Consider the following 18,764-nt stretch of genomic DNA (forward strand, 5'->3'; position numbering starts at 1 on the left):
TTTACATTTCTTTACATCTGTTACTGTAAAATAATAGTTAAAAACAAGTGTTGCAAGGGATTGAACAGATGGTTTATGGATCTGCCCTATCTTAGAGTCTAATCACATCATCTTGCACATCATAAACAATGACCTCCTCTCCCAGTGAACAACGAAAAATAACCTCAAACAATTATAGACTCACCCTACTTCAGTGTTTCCACATGCCTGTGTGTGTGTGTGTGTGTGTGTGTGTGTGTGTGTACACACCAACAACAAAACAACATCACTGCACCATCATGCGTTTGTTAAACACACAGATGTTAAACAGCAGGCAAAAACCAACACGGCTGCACTGGCCAAAGGAAGGAATGATGGCTGTAAAAAATTGTAGATTTTGTAATTACTTAGATCAATAGGTCAACTTACCAATAGCGAGTGCCATTCCATGTAAAATCAAATGAGTAAGTTCCTGGAATATTGTTAACATCTTTTTACTCTTCAAGAGTATTCCACAACACTCCATATCAAAGGTGAATGGCTCAATATGCTCAAGTGCGAATACACCACTCTCTAAAATGAAAAGAATGTAAACATGAAGCTATTTCACTGATTTAGCCCCTTTGTTTTACAGTTAATCTCCTCATGGCTTACTTTGAAAAAAGTTAGATATAAAATTCCATGTAGTAACACAGGGAGGAATAATGATATTAGTAGGTAGTTGGAGACAGGACAGGACTATGACTGCAGTCATAGGAGGTAGAATCTGTCTGTCCAGTAGGTGCAGCAGGAGGCAGTAGTACAGTGAGCAGTAAATAGTTACAAAGACAACCCTATTTGATGTAGTACATGTTACAGTGGAATCTGAATTTGATATTTCTGTTGAATAATAAATTATGAAAAGAGGGCTGAGGTCACCCTGTATTAGCAAGGAACATTAGATGTGTAAGCTGATATGTACCATGACAACAAATAAAATGTTGAAAGAAGAAGTTTAAAATGCCTCAGCCACTATATATTTAACTTGAAGTCTGTCCTGTGATCTTGGAGTAATGCCTGCAACAATCAGGAAAAAACTTCAGAAAAAGAACAAATATAAGCTAATTTCTCTAGAAAAAACATTAGCTGGCTAACTAAAATATAAACACTGCTGAGAAATTCATTATGATTGGTATAAGTATCTAAAATGATAAATGTTTTACCCTGGGGTGAAATGACAGAATGTGAAGACCCCTAATTCCTAACATGACTTACCTTTAAATGCACTGATTGTTCATTGCTCAATGAAGGCTTTGTCTGTGCCTGACAGTATGTGGTCTTTGGCATCCTGCTCAGGTTTTTTTTTTCCTCCTTCTCTCCATCTTGACAAAAAAATAGAGCATAATGAGTATACAGTGCTTAAATGTTGATTACACCAGATTGTATCAGTACATTACTGCCCAACTACTTATATGCTTATACCAGGAATACAGAGTCCCATGCCATTATTTAGGATCTGTGAAGCAAAATCATCTGCACACAGAACATCTAAGTGTGTGTCCCCTCTGTCATCTGTCAGTCCAGCTGCTGACCGCTCTGTGGGGACGCATGACGTTCACATCAGGGACAGAGGTAGGTAGAGTAGCCAATAAATGTACTGGGTTAAAACTAGTGTTACTGAACAGTGAACAGTAACTTTAGTAGAAGTAAAATAAGTAATTTAAAAGAACTAGTTGAGTAAGAGTCTAAATGCATTAGGTGAGGTGAACACACACCTGGGTTCCTTTATTACAAAACACTGTCCCCTGAAGATATTCTTCCACATATCATACAGATATTCCCAGTCTGTGCCCGCCCAGTATGATCACAAAATATTATGTTACTCTATTTTATTAAAAATAAAATCTCATCCAACTACATATACAGTACATACACATATACATGTAGCTGTGATAGGCTCCAAGCGATCCCTGTGACCCTAGTGAGGATAAAGCGGGTTTAGAAAATGAATGAATGAAAATCTCATCCTTTGGTAGTTATCCTGTAATTCTTACTATGCTCTAGGAAATAAAGAAGCAAATCTTGCATGTAAGACTTCTGTTGCTCAAAAAGTAAATTTAAGGCGTTTGCACGTTTATATGCTCTTTAAGTTCAGTCATCCCAGTACAGATTTCTACAGAAGTGATCTAATGACTTCATTTGCTTAACTGGGAGATGACGCTATGATGTTTCATCATCATATATTGAAATAATGTGTGCTTCCTGTTTTACCTCAAACTAAGGACCATCTGAGGTTCAAACATCATATCAGTTATGAGCACTAAAAAAGTAGTTTGTCTTATTTCAAGTGAGTAGTTTGGTCTGTGCTTTTCTCCCTCTCCTCATCAGGCTGATGACCCACCTTCAGCTTGAATGTTTACATGAGCAGACAGCAGCAGCTCTGAAACCTGACACAGACCAACAGACACACCTGCACTTTTCTGAGGTTATAGATTCATACAGCTGCAGCGTGCACTGTTAATTGTTTGTTCTTCTCTATATATTAGCTCTTATAGCAATTTGAAAGTGATACTGCTGCTGCTCTGTGCAGAGTTATTGAATGGTGAGGGCTGCACCAGCAGACCTGGGACCAGCTGATATCCTACGTCCTACCGATGTACATGGTTGCATTAAATAACTAGAAAAGCACTCGGAGAGTGCAGACCTCCGCCAAGGCAGATCAGTCCCGTCCCCGCCCCCCCCCGCCCCCACCCCCGATCACCACCAAAATTTAATCATTTGTTCCTTATGCCAGTATCAACATTTCCTGAAATCTTCATCCAAATCAGTCCATAACTTTTTGAGTTATCTTGCACACAAACAGACAGACAGACAGACAGACAAACCAACGCCGGCAAAAACATAACCTCCTTGGCGGAGGTAATAATAGACCTGGGAACAGCTGACAACCTGCCTCTTAACAGAATGCAAAGACTTTATTTATAAAGCAATAAATAAAAGTAGCAGCATTAGTAACACCATTTATTATTGATGTAACAAAGTAAAGACTTTTCTTGAAAAATCTGCCCAAGTGAGACTGAAAGTATACTGAAGCTACTTCAAACGGTAAAATTGACCCCAAAAGGTTACTCAAGTAGATGTAGCTCATTACTAACCATCTCTGCTGCTAAATGACTGTTGGAACACAATAAATATATTGGTTTTGCAATTATATATGTATGTCAATTAAATGTGCATATTTTTAAGACATTCTTTTCTACAGGTGACTTGAAAATGACTCAGGATGTGAATGCAGCAGAGATAAGTGAAGGTGATGAAGACTCTGATCCTGACCTTAGAGAAAATTGGATTTATTACATATTATTCTCTTACACCTTCATTTACACTTTATTTGATTGGAATACAGATCACATAGAATAAACCAGTGTGTATTGTATCTTTTGGTCAGTTGGCATGAAAATTTAGTCAAATCTTTGCTGGCTCAAGAAGGTTGTTTCTACACATTTTCATGTACAGGTAATCTCAAAAAGTTAGAAGGAAAATAAGGGAAAAGTTCAATATTCTTTGACTGTTATTTCAGGCATTGAAAACAGTATATTTCAGACTCATTACATATAAACTAAAAGGTTTCAAGCATTTTTTTTTTAAAATTTAATTTAGATAATTACAGCCTACAGCTAAAAAAAGAAAAAGAAATGTACCTCAAAATGTTTGAATATTTAATTTCTAGTTTAAGTAAATGAGGATTTCTGCTGTGTAATTCCCATGAATCTATCAGTCAGGTTCAGTACACACCACCACTACCATGCGGAAGACTGCTGACCTGACAGTTGTTCAGAAGACACTCAGTGACAGCCTCCACAAAGGTAGTCAGCCACAGAAGATCATTGGTCAAAGGGCTGGCTGTTCAGAGCGCTGGATCAAAGCAGATTCATGGAAGGTTGACTGGAGGACAAAGTGTGGTGGGAAAAGGTGCACAAACAACAGGGATGACTGCAGCCTGGAGAAGATTGTTAAGCAAAATTGATTCAAGAACTTGGTGGAGCTTCGCAGAGAGTGGACTGAGGCTGGAGTCACAGCATCAGAAGTCCGGAGATGTGACTACAAGTGTCACATTCCTCATGTCAAGTCACTCCTGAACCAGAGACGTCTGAAGAGTCTCACCTGGAGAAGGAAAACTGGATCATTGCTCATAATTCCAATCTGCTTGTAGTCCAGTGTGAAGTGTCCACAGTCAGTGATGGTTCGGGTGCCATGTCATCTGCTGCTGTTGGTCCGCTGGGTTTTATCGAGTCAAAAGTCAACACAGCGTCTACCAGGAGATTTTAGAGCACTTCATGCTTGTGTTTGCTGACCAGCTTTATGAAGATGCTTGTGTATGGTGGCTCTTGATGCTCTGACTCCAGCCTCAGTCCACTCCCTGTGAAGTTCCACCAAGTTCTTGAATCAGTTTTGCATGACAGTCTTCTCAAGGCTGTGGTCATTTCTGTTGCTTGTGCACCTTTTGCTGCCACACTTTGTCCTTCAGTCAACTTTCCATGAATCTGCTTTGATCTAGCACTCTGTGAACAGCCAGCCCTTTCAGCAATGATCCTCTGTGGCTTACCCTCCTTGTGGAGGGATTCACTGAGTGTCTTCTGGACAACTGTCAACTCAGCAGTCTTCATCATGATTGTGGTAGTGTGTACTGAACCTGACTGACATATTTATGGGAATTACTCACATTTGAAATGAAATATTCTAATATTTACCTCCGCCAAAGAGGTTAAGTTTTTGCCAGGGTTTGTTTGTTTGTTGGTTAGTTAGCAAGATAACTCAAAAAGTTCAAGATATGTTTTTTCAGTTTTTTGAGCTATAGCTATATCTAAATTAAAATTTGGGGAAAAAAATGCTTTAAACATTTTAGTTTAATTGTAATGAGTCTAGAAAATACACAGATTTGACTTCTGAAAGACTTACTTGACTTAATCCTCTTCGCCCGCTCTGGAGCACAGGGCCTCGGTGAAGGATCTCCATCTCCTGCGGTCTTCTTTGCCTCTTGCCATGAAGTGTTGGCGTGGGTTAGATCTTTTGTGACACCTCTTCTCCAAGACAATCTTGGCCTTCCTCTTTTTCTTTTCCCCTGGAGGTTCCAGTCAAGTGCTTTTCTGGTGATGGATGTATGTGGCTTTCAGAAAGTGTGACCTATCCATCGCCACTTCCTTCTTCTTATTGTAGTCTCAACTGGCTCTTGACTTGTTCTCTCCAGCAAGGCCTGATTGCTGATCTTGTTTGGCCACCAAATCCCTAAGATGTATCGTAATCTTGTGTTGGCAAATATCTGAAGGTTTTTGATGTTCATCTTTGAGAGACCCCAAGTTTTGCATCCGTACAGGAGAATAGACTTGACGTTTGTTTTGAAAAAGTTTGGTTCTTATAGTGATGTTTTTTGCCCTCCAATCTGGCTTTAGCTGTGAGAATGCAGCTTTGGCTTTCCCTATGCGCCTCTCTATATCCTTAGATGTCCCTCCGTCGTTGCTGATGACACTCCCAAGGTAAGTGAAATCCTTCACTGTCTCCAGCTCTGTTCCTCCACAGCACAAGGGTCTGGCCTTCCCCGACTTCCTGAAAGAGCTGAGAAAAAAATATTGAGTTTTTCCACCAGATTCTAATTTTTTTAGATGCCCCTGTTTATACTCTGGTCTATTGGCACACTAATCTTCTTTTGTCCACCATTTATTAAATATTTTTTGATTGTCAAAAACAAGTTAGTACGGTTTGGTGAAGATTCTACTTATCTGTTGAGATTTAGGTGAGATATTGTGTATAATATATTTCAACTGTTGCATTATTCCACAGGAGAAGTGACTCTAGCAGAGGTAGAGAGCTCCAAGGGTACAAGCAGAAAGGTTTCTGGTGAGTTTTTGATTCAAGCACCTTGAGTGTGGTCCTGTTCATATTACTCCAGGCCTGTAAAGAGATAAAGCACCCTTGAGCTCTAGATGAAACTGACGTTTATTTGCATATGCACTGGCTTTCTTTTCCCTTTTATGAAGAGACAACATTTTTTTTCATGACTGAGGTGTATTAAAGACAATACAAAATGAAAAAGCTTGCCACGTTGATTATTTTAAATACATATTATGCCAAGTTTAGCAACACATTTCAATGCTAAAGCCAGTTATCAGGTTGTCAGTCAGCAGATGCCACAGGCATTCTTCAGGAACAGCTCAATTTTCTAGTTTAACATGATATAATTTTAAATCTAATGTAAACTTTAGTAAATACTTTATTAACCTGGAAACAAACTAAAACATTTATGCTATACTTAGGTGTATTACTTGTTTTCTCAAAAAGAAAATGATATTTTGTTGTGATTTTTGCAGTACCCAGACGAAGGACAACTGTAAAAAGGCCATGGAGCACAAAAGAAGTCAGTGCTGTTATGAAGCATTTCAAAAGCGACATTTCCAAGGGAAGTCTCGCAACAAAGACAGAATGTAAGCAGTGTAAACTTTCAGAGGATCCTGTTCTAAGAGAAAGAACAATTCAAAATATTAGAGATTTTGTGAGGAACAGAGGTTTGATGTTGGAAAAAAAAAGTTGAAGGGGAGATTAGTATGCATTGTGCAGTAGAGTTTGTTCTGTTCAAGACTGACTACAGTTGACCCCTAATATTATATACAATTTTAATGTTCATTCACTTTGGAGGGATGCATTAGACATCCAGTTGTTTTTCTTTTTTGTTGCCTTAATTTAGAGCTAATAGCTGTAGCTGCCCAAAATGGTATTCATGGAGCCTAAGTTTGACCCAGTGAATTAAAGGAACAGCTGAGTGGACAACAGTTTATCCATCCATCCATTATCCACTGCTTATCCGGGGCCGGGTTGCAGGGGCAACAGTCTAAGTAGAGATGCCCAGACTTCCCTCTCCCCAGACACCTCCTCCAGCTCTTCCGGGGGGACCCCGAGGCGTTCCCAGGCCAGCTGAGAGACATAGTCTCTCCAACGTGACCTAGGTCTTCCCCGAGGCCTCCTCCTGGTGGGACATGCCCGGAACACCTCCCCAGGGAGGCGTCCAGGAGGCATCCGAAACAGATGCCCGAGCCACCTCAGCTGGCCCCTCTCGATGTGGAGGAGCAGCGGCTCTACTCCGAGCTCCTCCCTGGTGACTGAGCTCCTCACCCTATCCCTAAGGGAGCCCCCAGCCACTCTACGGAGGAAACTCATTTCGACTGCTTATATCCGAGATCTTGTCCTTTCGGTCATGACCCAAAGCTCATGACCATAGGTGAGGGTAGGAACATAGATTGACAGGTAAATCGAGAGCTTCACCTCTCGGCTCAGCTCCTTCTTTACCACAACCGACCAATACAGCGATTGCATCACTGCAGCCGCTGCACCGATCTGTCTGTCAATCTCACGCTCCATCCTTCCCTCACTCATGAACAAGACCCCAAGATACTTGAACTACTCCCCTGGGGCAAAGACTCTCCGCCAACCCAGAGAGGGAAAACCACCCTCCGGAGGACCCACCACCCACCGAGGGAGCCGTAGGGGCCGGGTGTGATGTGGATTGGGTGGCAGTCGATGGCAGTCGATGGCAGGGGGCTCGATGACCCGATCCCCGGACACAGAGTCTGGCTCTAGGGACATGGAATGTCACTTCACTGGGGGGGAAGGAGCCAGAATTGTGAGGGAGGTTGAGAGATACCGTCTAGATATAGTCGGGCTCACCTTCACACACAGCTTGGGCTCTGGAACCCAACCCCTCAAGAGGCGCTGGACTCTCCACTTTTCTGGCGTTGTCTGCGGCGAGAGGCAGCGGGCTGGCGTGGGCTTGCTCATAGCCCCTCAGCTCAGCCACCATGTGTTGGAGTTCACCCCAGTGAATGAGAGGGTCGCGTCCCTGCGCCTTCGGGTTGGGAACAGGTGCCTCACTGTTGTCTCGGCCTACAGGCCGAACAGCAGTGCAGAGTACCCTGCCTTCTTGAAGTCCCTGGGAGGGGTGCTGGATGGTGCTCCAACTGGGGACTCCATTGTTCTCCTGGGTGACTTCAATGCCCACGTGGGCAACGACAGTGAGACCTGGAGGGGGGTGGTGGGGAGGAACTGCCTTCCCTGATCTGAACCCGAGTGGTGTTTTGTTATTGGACTTCTGTGCTAGTCACAGTTTGTCCATAACAAACACCATGTTCGAACACAGGGATGTCCATTAGTGCACTTGGCATCAGGACACCCTAGGCCAGAGGTCGATGATCAACTTTGTTGTCGTGTCATCAGACCTCCAGCCGTGTGTTTTGGACACTCGGGTGAAGAGAGGTGCAGAACTGTCAACTGATCACCACCTGGTGGTGAGTTGGACCCGCTGGCGAAGGAGGAAACCGGACCGACTCGGCAGGCCCAAACGTGTTGTGAGGATCTGCTGGGAATGTCTGGCAGAGCCTGATGTCAGCGCGGTCTTCAACCCCACCTCCGGGAGAGCTTCTCCCAGATCCAGGGGGAGGCTGGGGACATTGAGTCCGAGTGGACCATGTTCTCCACCTCCATTGTCGAAGCAGCTGCTTGGTGCTGTGGCTGCAAGGTCTCCGGTGCCTGTTGTGGCGGCAATCCCCAAACCCGGTGGTGGACCCTGAAAGTAAGGGATGCCTTCAAGCTGAAGAAGGAGTCTTATCGAGCCTTGTTAGCTCGTGGGACTCCCGAGGCAGCTGATGGGTACCAGCAGGCCAAGTGTGCTACAGCCTGAGCGGTTGTGGAGGCAAAAACTCGGGTCTGGGTGGAGTTTGGGGAGGCCATGGAGAAGGACTATTGGTTGGCCTCGAGGAAATTCTGGCAAACCGTCCGGCTCCTCAGGAGGGGAAAGCAGTGCACCTCCAACACTGTTTACAGTGGAAGTGGGGAGCTGCTGACCTCGACTGGGGATGTTGTTGGACGGTGGAAGGAATACTTTGAGGATCTCCTCAATCCCGCTGTCACATCTTCCATGGAGGAAGCAGAGACTGAGGTCTCAGATGTGGACTCGTTCATCACCCAAGTTGAAGTCACCGAGGTGGTTGGCAAGCTCCTCGGTGGCAGAGCACCGGGGGTGGATGAGATTCGCCCTGAGTACCTTAAGTCTCTGGATGTGCAGAGATTGTCTTGGGTGACACGTCTCTGTAACATCGTGTGGCAGTCGGGGACAGTACCTCTGGACTGGCAGACCAGGGTGGTGGTCCCCCTTTTTAAGAAGGGTATTTTTAAGGAGGATATGCTCCAACCACAGGGGGATCACACTCCTCAGCCTCCCGGGGAAAGTTTATTCCAGGGTGCTGGAGAGGAGGATCCGACCGATAGTCGAACCTCGGATCCAGGAGGAACAATGCGGTTTTCGTCCCGGTCGCGGAACGCTGGACTAGCTCTATACTCTCCATCGGGTGCTCGAGGGTTCATGGAAGTTCATCCAACTGGTCCATGTGCATTTTGTGGATTTGGAGAAGGCATTCGACCGTGTCCCCCGTGGTATCCTGTGGGGGGTGCTTCGGGGGTATGGGGTCCGGGGCCCTTTGTTAAGGGCAGTCCGGTCCTTGTATGACCGAAGCAGGAGCCTGGTTCGCATTGCCGGCAGTAAGTCAGACCTGTTCCAGGTGCATGTGGGACTCCGGCAGGGCTGCCCTTTGTCACCGGTTCTGTTCATAATTTTTATGGACAGAATTTCTAGGTGCAGCCAGGGGCCAGAGGGGGTCCGGTTTGGGGACCACAGGATTTCATCTCTGCTTTTTGCAGATGATGTTGTCCTGTTGGCCTCATCGAACCTGGACCTTCAGCATGCCCTGGAGCGGTTTGCAGCCGAGTGTGAAGCAAGTGGGTTGAGGATTAGCATCTCCAAATCCGAGGCCATGGTTCTCGACCAGAAAAAGGTGGTTTACAACAGTTTATGGAAGCAATAAAATATTGTAATAAATTATTTTCCCTCTGTGTTTTGTCTCTCAGCATTAAGACATTATATATATTTACTAATGGAAAGTTTTGTATTTTGAGGATAAATGTGTATTTGTAAATGTGTTATTGGAAAAACTGGTAGATCTACAGGTACAGCTCAAAAAATTTGAAAAAATCATGAAAAAGTTCAATATTTTTTGTCATTCATTTCAGAAAGTGAATCCCAAATATTACATAGACTCATTCAAAATAGAGTGAAATATTTCAAGCCTTATTTCTTAAAATTGTGATGATTATGAGTCTCCCAGCAGTCTAAGCCTATAGCAGAACTAAGAGCAGCCTGAGCCGCCCTAACTATAAGATTCACCAAAAAGGAACGTTTTTAACCTGCTCTTAAACATAGAGAGGGTGTCTGCCTCCCAGACCGCGGCAGGGAGGTGGTTCCACAATCGTGAAACGTGCATCATCTTTCAAAGCTGCAGCTACACACTGAGTGCTGATTAGTTTTAATGTCATGAGAAAGTGAGACAGTCATATCATATTGGTGTTATGGAGTTGTGACACTGCAAAAACTCTGACATGTACATGTGGTCAATTTCAGGTATGTGTTTAAGTATTTTATTGATGTTACAAAGTTTTTGTTGTTGAACAAAGTGTCTGATGTCAGAAATTGTGTAAATTGAATTGTAATAAATGTGAAGCAGAATTACAAGGTACAAAGCAGAAATGTGTTTGCACTTAAAAAAGTTCAAAAGCTACAAAATGTGTTCATGCTGTCAGTGTGTAAGCAAAAACGGCAAGATGTCATTGATTTTTTAAAAATTCATTCCTTATTTCTCAGTTTTTGCTCAGTTTTCAGTTTCTTCTTCTTCACTTTCAGATGCAGATGATGAGTAGCGTGGTCATGCCTTCTTCCCCTCTGTTGTCTGTCAGAGGGAAAAACTCACACATACAGCGAGGCTTGAGCAGGTAAAGTGCTGGCAGGCTTCAGCAGTCTTCTGATTGGACAGCAGAGGACCCCTTCAGACATGGGTCACCTCTTCCTGAGAAACAGCCTCCGCTTCGTGCCGCTTCTGACTGAGGGACTGCATGGAGGAGATCAAAGCTGCCATGTTGTCATCCCTGACCTCCTGACCCTGCCACTTCAGGCAGGCAGGATGGAAGGAGGGCTGCCAAAATGTTTGTGCACATGCGTGGGTGGATTTTAGTGGTGTGTGTGAGTCCGTGTTTTGTGTGTGAGTATGTAAGAGGGAAAGGGCATGGGGTGGGAGACGATGTGATGCTGGAGCAATGAATCTGTTTAAACCAATGGAATTTCTGTTTTGGGGGAAACCACACACAAAATATAAACAGAGTCCAAGTGGAGGAAAAACAGAATATTTGTGTTTAGGGGATTATCGTAATAGCCCCTTTTACACAGCACTTCTGTTATGGGAATATTTTGCATTTATCCTGGAATGACATCTGTGTAAACGAAATGGTGGGATCATTTGGTCCCACCTTTATCGCAGCTTTGTAACACCTCTGGAGGTAGAAACAGAGCTGTGATAAAGGTTGAATCATGATTTCGGAACGCTATGTAAAAGTAACACCTCTTGTTCCGCAACCAAAGTGTGACGTTTTGATGATAGTGACCCCCACGCGGGAGAAACAGTGGGAGCATATGAAGGCACTGGCATGGCTTCGTGCCAGGGGTGCCGCGGATTCATACCATGGGTGAAAATGTCATGTAGCCTTCAGAATCCATGCCAGTGCCTTCATTTGCACCCGCTGTCTCTCCTACACCAGGGGGATTTAAAAATGAGTGAGGGCCTTGTACAGTAAACAAACATATCAATGCAAACAGGAAAATGTTGAACTGGGGAGATGCCGAGATCTGCAAGCTGTTGTCACTTCAGGCAGAGGACTCTATCCATGCTAACATTTGCGGAACGGTGAACGACGGGCCAACTCTGGAGACTCATGTTCAGGCTATTTCCGACATGGAAATGATACGTCACACTATACGCTGCATCACCACCCCTTTGATTCCAGTATGCAGGTCCGCGGTGTCAGAGTCCAGCCTGTCTCACCTCTGCTACTCCTTTGGCTTGGCTGTGGAAATCGGTCAGTGGTGGAAAAAAGGTGGGATCACCATCTCACCTTTTTTCACGGATCTTTGTGTAAAAGTGGCTAATGTTAAAGTGAAAAGAGTCGTTTTTGGGTAGGATAGGGTGACATTTATTTTGTCATATTGTATTTGTCATTAAATCAATTCCCAAAGAAAAGTTGCAAAACCCAGAAAAAATAAATGGATTCATGTTGTGTTCCTGCATACAATTTTCATGTTATAAGAAAATGTTTTTTTTTTAAGAGTGGGGCTTTGCCACATATGTGCTGATAATATCTAGTTTTAATATGGATATATGAATATATTATTACTATGGGACAATATAGAATATTATATGTATTTATATTATATATGTATATGTGTTTTTGTTTGTTTGGTTTTGTTTTTGTTTTGTTTGGTTTTTTTTAGTTTTTAATATCTGGTATTAATATCTGGTAGGTTAAGTTGTAAATGGGTACTATCATATTAGTGTATAAAGGAAAAAGGATGTGTGATATTGTTATACTATTACTGTTATTATTATTAGTATTATTATTATTATTATATTCATACAAAATATTGGGGGTAGGAGTACATAAGTTTTTACTTCATCCTACTCCTTTTTGAGCATGTATAATTCTATTTCATTTGTTTTATATTATTTTTATGTATGTATGTATGTATGTATGTATGTATGTATTTATTTATTTATTTATTTTTGTGGTTTGTTTGCTTATCAATCATTTATGTACCGGTACTTATATTTTGCTGGTTGATTTTTGCTTTTATTTCATTGTTTACATGTTTGAAATAAAGATTTCATTTATTTCATTCATCCATGTCTTTTATTGGAGTAATATACATACAATTACAATACAGTTCTTCAGCTCGGAACTATTACCGTTCTACCTGCTGTATGTTTTACTATTTAACAGTTTCAAATAAAGTGAAGTACAGAAGAGGCTACAGTGCAAGTGCACCATTATTTGAGCCATTTGCTTTAAGGGCCATGGCTTGTGAGTATTTTTGTCTTGAAATAAGAGTGGAAATCTGCAGTACGAGCGAACTTCATACCAGCCGCCACTAGTCAGCACTGAGTTTGCACCGGCTCCCCCCAACAGGAGCAGCCTCCACTGGCTCAGTTCACATATTGTCTCGTTGAGGCAATAGCACGATCACATCTCATGCCAGAGAAATTGTTGTTGTGATTCTCCTTCCAAAGAATAATCCTCCTCCTCCTCCCTGTTCCTGTCTTCCTCATGCACAGATCGGCTCACCTTTAAGGTAAATAAGTTAATAAAAACCAATTTATTTCATTTGCCTTCTCTTTGATTATGTTTTTATAATTGTTATTTTCTTTCTAACTGCACTTTTTCTGAACTGTTTTAAAAACCGTTGAACAGCATACCTTATAATAACACTAATGAATGGAGTCACAAGGTCATTAAAGTGCTTCACAAGAATAAAAAAAATATAAGCATAAAAATTGTAAAATAATAACAATAATAATAGAACCAGTAAACACCAGACTTGATCATTGTTTCCATCATAGATGGTCAGACTAGAGCTGTCTCCTTTTCATAATCCATTTGTCTATTTCTGCCAGTCACTGAGGTTTCACAACCACACTGGATGATCCTCCTGTATAGGTCGAGCAGCTGTAAATCATAAACTGTGGCTAAAGCAGCTCACTGTGAAAGCATGTTCTTAATGGAGAGAGGACAGGCTTCAACCCTGCCAACTGCATCGCCCAAGTGCAAACAGGAGAGATTGTCTACAAGGTGACACCATCCTTTGTTGGAGAGATGGGCTTCATGATCCCACACACATATATGTGACCTCTTAGCTGAAAACAGTGTTTTAACCCATAAAGACCCAAACATCTACCATCGACCAAAAGCATCTACTGATCAAAACTGTTTACTACCTATCAATACTTGTAAATAATTGGTATAAAATATAGTTTGTCATGTTTTCATGGTCATCAGATATGACCCATTTAGACGTTCAGAGGCTCTGTAGTTACCATGGAAACACCGTCATCTTCTACAACACTGATTCACCAGTAAAACCCATGGAGTTGGATCAATGACAGTGAATGGAGACACTTGTTTTATTTTCTGTTATTGATATATTTGCTGAAAAATTTAGTTTTTCTTCAATTTTCTCCGTTTCAGAAATGATAACCTTCAACTTTAATCTGAGCTTTGATGAACATCTACATAATCAGTAAACTAAATGTAAAAAAAATACTTGATTTTCACTGAAAATTTGCAACATACAGAGGATGATATTACAATAAATGGTGATAAATCACATTAGAAAGGTTAAATGGAGAGGAAAAAATCATTTGGGAACTACCACAAAAGTCACACTGGGTCTTTATGGGTTAACAAAGCTTTATGAAAAATGAAATATTATTTGGAAATTGAATGCCATAAAAGTGGATTTTTATGTAGAAAAAAAAAGCATCATAATGAAATAGTTGGCCTTACCTTGTAGGTAGATGGAATAGATTATGGCACCCCCAAGACCTGCACAAGGACTAAGTGATTCAGAAAATGAATGGATGAATCAACAAGCTGAGATTGCGTACCTCTGCCAAGGACTCAATTCAACACAGCATCCTGTTCTGTGTAAACAGATCTCTCATCTCCTGAACCCTAGATTCAGTTTATCGCCCAGCCTCAACATTCTTTACCAATGACAGTTTACTCATCATTACATCTTCTGTGAAAGAGATGAGTGGGCATTACTAACATAAAAGATGTGACAGGCATTGGTTTGTATTTATTTGTAAAGCACTTAATGTCAAAATGCATTTATCCCTTCCTAATTTTGTAAACTGGCTCCATAGTTATTACTATACATGACAAGTGATTGGCTAGAGCAAGTCCTACACGTAAACACAGGGTAGGAGAACTGGTTTTTAGTTTATTTACTGCACATATGGAACATTTTATAACTGTGTTTTAACTGCATTCTGATGGACTATTTGTCACAACATCCTTGACATCCTTAGCAATTCTTTGCGATTTAAATAAAGGTTAAATGACCAAAAAATTTCACATTGTTCAGTTTTCAATGGATCTATTTCAGAATGTATAGAATTTGTTCCTAGAGCATGTTGTCACCTTCTGTCTGCTTTCCTCGAATTCAGTGCAGTAGTTTTGTGTGTGAGTTGTACGATCACGTGAAGATTATTACAACTTTGAGACACAGTTGACATGTAATGATGTTTTCTAACCAACAGAGGTCGTTGTTGCACCAGATTTGGGACACCCCATACTGTTATTCTGAGACCTCACAGGGAGCCAGACCGTGTTGACTGTGAACAAAAGGCCAAAGGGTTCCAACAGAAAGCTCTTATTCCTGACGGTTTTAATCTTGCTGCTTGGCCATAATGATTCATTTTCAATGTCTGGAATCGATATTTCATTCTTCCTACAATGGTTCATTTTATGGTGCGTGTTTTAACCTGTTATTTAGAATGTGTGTTTTGGTTGCTTTTATTTGATATTTTTCGTCATCTCCTGTTGTTGTCTTTTATGGTGATGGAAGCTGCAGATAAATTTCCGATGAAGTGGGACAGTAACTTGAGTCTTGAATCTTCAATTAAACTTCTGTTTATCCTCTCCTCTTAATCTGTGACTCCAAAGTGTCAGAGATCACACCTATGGGCGCACTTAGAAGTTGTGTTACTTTCTCAGCAGAACAGTAGCCTCCCTGAATGTGTGCCATGTCATTGGCAACACATGTCATCCCAGCATTACACAGAGCTTAAAAGTAGCACAGTATGGGGAGGTGTCAAACTACACAGCAATGTGCAAACAGCAAAAGCAGAGTTTGCATTATCTCATTGACCCACCACGTTCAGAATCACATTTAGCATCCAGTCGAAGAGAAAATCCATCCTCCCTTGCCAGATGCTGAGAAATGTAGCAATGTGTGAGCAAAAATAATAACACAAAACTATATTAGAGATCCTCTTTGCCTAGCAGAGAGGTATTGATTTTTAGAAAAATGTTTCACAAAGTCTCTTCCACTGGCCATTGCTAATGTTGCTTCTCTTCCATGAGCTCAAAGCAACAAAATAACATTTAGACCTCTGAAATATTTATTTTTAGTAAGTTTTATCTTACTCTGTTGATCTTGTCTACCTTTCTTTTCATGTATGTGGGTGTGCAAACAGTTGCACACGTGTATCAAATCCCATATTTCCAGACAGAACCTCTGAAGCGATAGATTAAAGCTCTGACATGATTCTTTTAATAACTGTTGTGGAATAACACCTCTTTTATTTCCTTCCATTTTTCATCCAGGCGCCAAAATTCAATTATCTAATCTGATTTGTACGAGTATTAATCTCCATTACTCATACATTCAGAATGACTTTGCAATCTTGTGAATTACAAAATGGTGTGTTCTTTTTTTAAAGTGGAAATGTAATGAGGTATAGTGAAGGCTGCTCAACACAGGGCAGGGGTTGGAGTTGAGGATTCAACAGACAGGCAGAGAGACGGAAAGATGTTCCTGTCTGGAACCATTAAAACATTTCAAGGTGTTTATATGCACCGGCTGCCAAATAGGCACCGTGGGAGGGGGGGAGACAGAGGCAAGATATTGGCAACCTGTTACCACAGTACAGTACATGTCTGTGTGAGCGTACTTCTGTTTTCCCCACGTCTGTCCATCCATCTGTTTGTGGAGACAGAAGGCGGCAACGTAAACGTGTGGTTTTCGCACAGAAATGAATTAAAGATGGTGATGACGCTCACAAATAGACAAGTTTACTGAGTCAGTCCTGAGGCTCAGAGGGAGGGAGGGAGGGAGGGAGGGAGGGAGAAAGGGCTGGAGAGAAGACTGCAGGGTTGGAACCAATTAGGCCAGGAGAGGCTCTCTCCACCTGCAATGAGGCCCCCGGGGGAGAGCCCCAGTGACAAGATGAGGGATCATCATCATTACCATTATTTATTTGCTAAGCAGAGGCCGACTCTGGGGCCAATCCTAATAGGATTCACGAATTACAATGAGTGTCTCGCTTTTGGGGCAGGTAAGATGCTCAGGGAGGAGGGGAGGGTTAATGCATGGATAAAAAGCAAGCATACATTTGGAAATGTCGGCTTTGAATACCTGGCGTATGCTAAAATGAATGCCTTTTAACAAGTGCAAATGCAGACCTACTATAGGCTCACAATCAATAATGTATGTGGTATGCTGGTACAGGAGTCCGGTGTGTTAGGTGAAGGAGTCAGGTAAACCTAGGTGAAGTGATTTAATAGTCTGGAAACTTTTGGGCAATGTGCATAATGTTTTGACACTTAATTAATCATAGGCAATCATTAATCCAAAGGTAAATATATGTTAAGTTAAACAGACTGTATGACTTAAAAGGAAAATTGATTGATCCTCATTCAGGACACAGCTTATAATGACAGGAAATGCATAAAAGGTAAACAATACATTGATAATACAAAGATAAACATAAATTAAACATGGGGTACCAAAGTGTAGAACTGCAAAGCAGACTCCTTTAAACGTCAGGTCATTAGCCTCCAGTCTTTATCATTGCTGTGATGATAGAAGACATAGTGTCAGCCATGTTTGTTTAACCTTTTTTTTGGTGGCAAATTCATCTCAAGGGGGTTAATTTGCAAATGACAAAGCTTATTTATTTATTTGTGTGTGTGTGTGTGTGTGTGTAGGTGTGTGTGCGTGTGTGTGCGTGTATGTATTTGCATGTCAACCAACCATGGAACAGGGTTAGCTAATCTAAAGTATTTGCTTTATTTATTTATATTAATTTATTTAGCTCAACAAATGTAGATGAAATGTGCACACGCAATCAGAAAATATCATCTTTCAGGATATTTGAGGTGAGGAAACAAACAATAAGCCCATTACAACCTAGTGTTAGCAATTATTACCTTCTCAGTTCTCTTCAGCTGCATCAGTTCTATGTACAGTAATACCTACCCTTATCCAGACTGGGCTCTTTCACATATTAGTTGTTAATGATGTATGTTGTCAGATTACCTGCCTATACTAGTACACTTAAAATTCTTTACATGATTTGGTCGTTTGACGGTGATTATTAATATTATTAAAGGAACATATTAAAATGTTTTTGCTGTACATTTTCTTCTGAAATGAAGATGTCACTCAGTAACTACTATGTCAACAGATGGAGTTAAAAACCCCACAAGTATTACCAATTAACTGCTTTGAGCTACCCAATCATCATAAAAATATGACATAAATTTGCATGCACTGTATATGCTTAGTATATGTTCACCTTAATCTGATCTGTATATATATTTCCCCTAAATCACAGGTGTATCATAAACTGTAAATGTGATTTAATATGGCTGTGAAGTAAAAGCATAGTTAAGATGAACATGCTATAGTTGCCTCATACATGGAAGGCCTACTCACTGGAGCTGAACTACAGAGACTGTACCTGCAAGCACACTGATGACTGAATAAGGATATTTTCCTTTCAAGACACTTGCCCTCACTTTAAAGTATATTTTTGTAATCCAGAGCCAACATGTGTGATCTGATGCTGTGCTTTTGCTCATGCATATGTGCTTCTGTCTTGGTGTGACCAGGCGCCATCCCGCTCACAGCATTTTTATTTCTTATCCACAGACATCTTTATCCTTGTCCCACATACTGAGACGATTTTGAAGGGAATACAAATAACTTAAAGTCAGGTATAAATACATATGAATGCATTGCAAATTTTGACCAAAGCTTTAGAGGAAAAAACTTAATTTCTGCAAACCAAGTTTTTTCAGTGTAAATATAATGTTAATTT

This window comes from Sphaeramia orbicularis, chromosome 5, assembly GCF_902148855.1.
Source record: "Sphaeramia orbicularis chromosome 5, fSphaOr1.1, whole genome shotgun sequence".
Lineage (NCBI taxonomy): Eukaryota > Metazoa > Chordata > Actinopteri > Kurtiformes > Apogonidae > Sphaeramia > Sphaeramia orbicularis.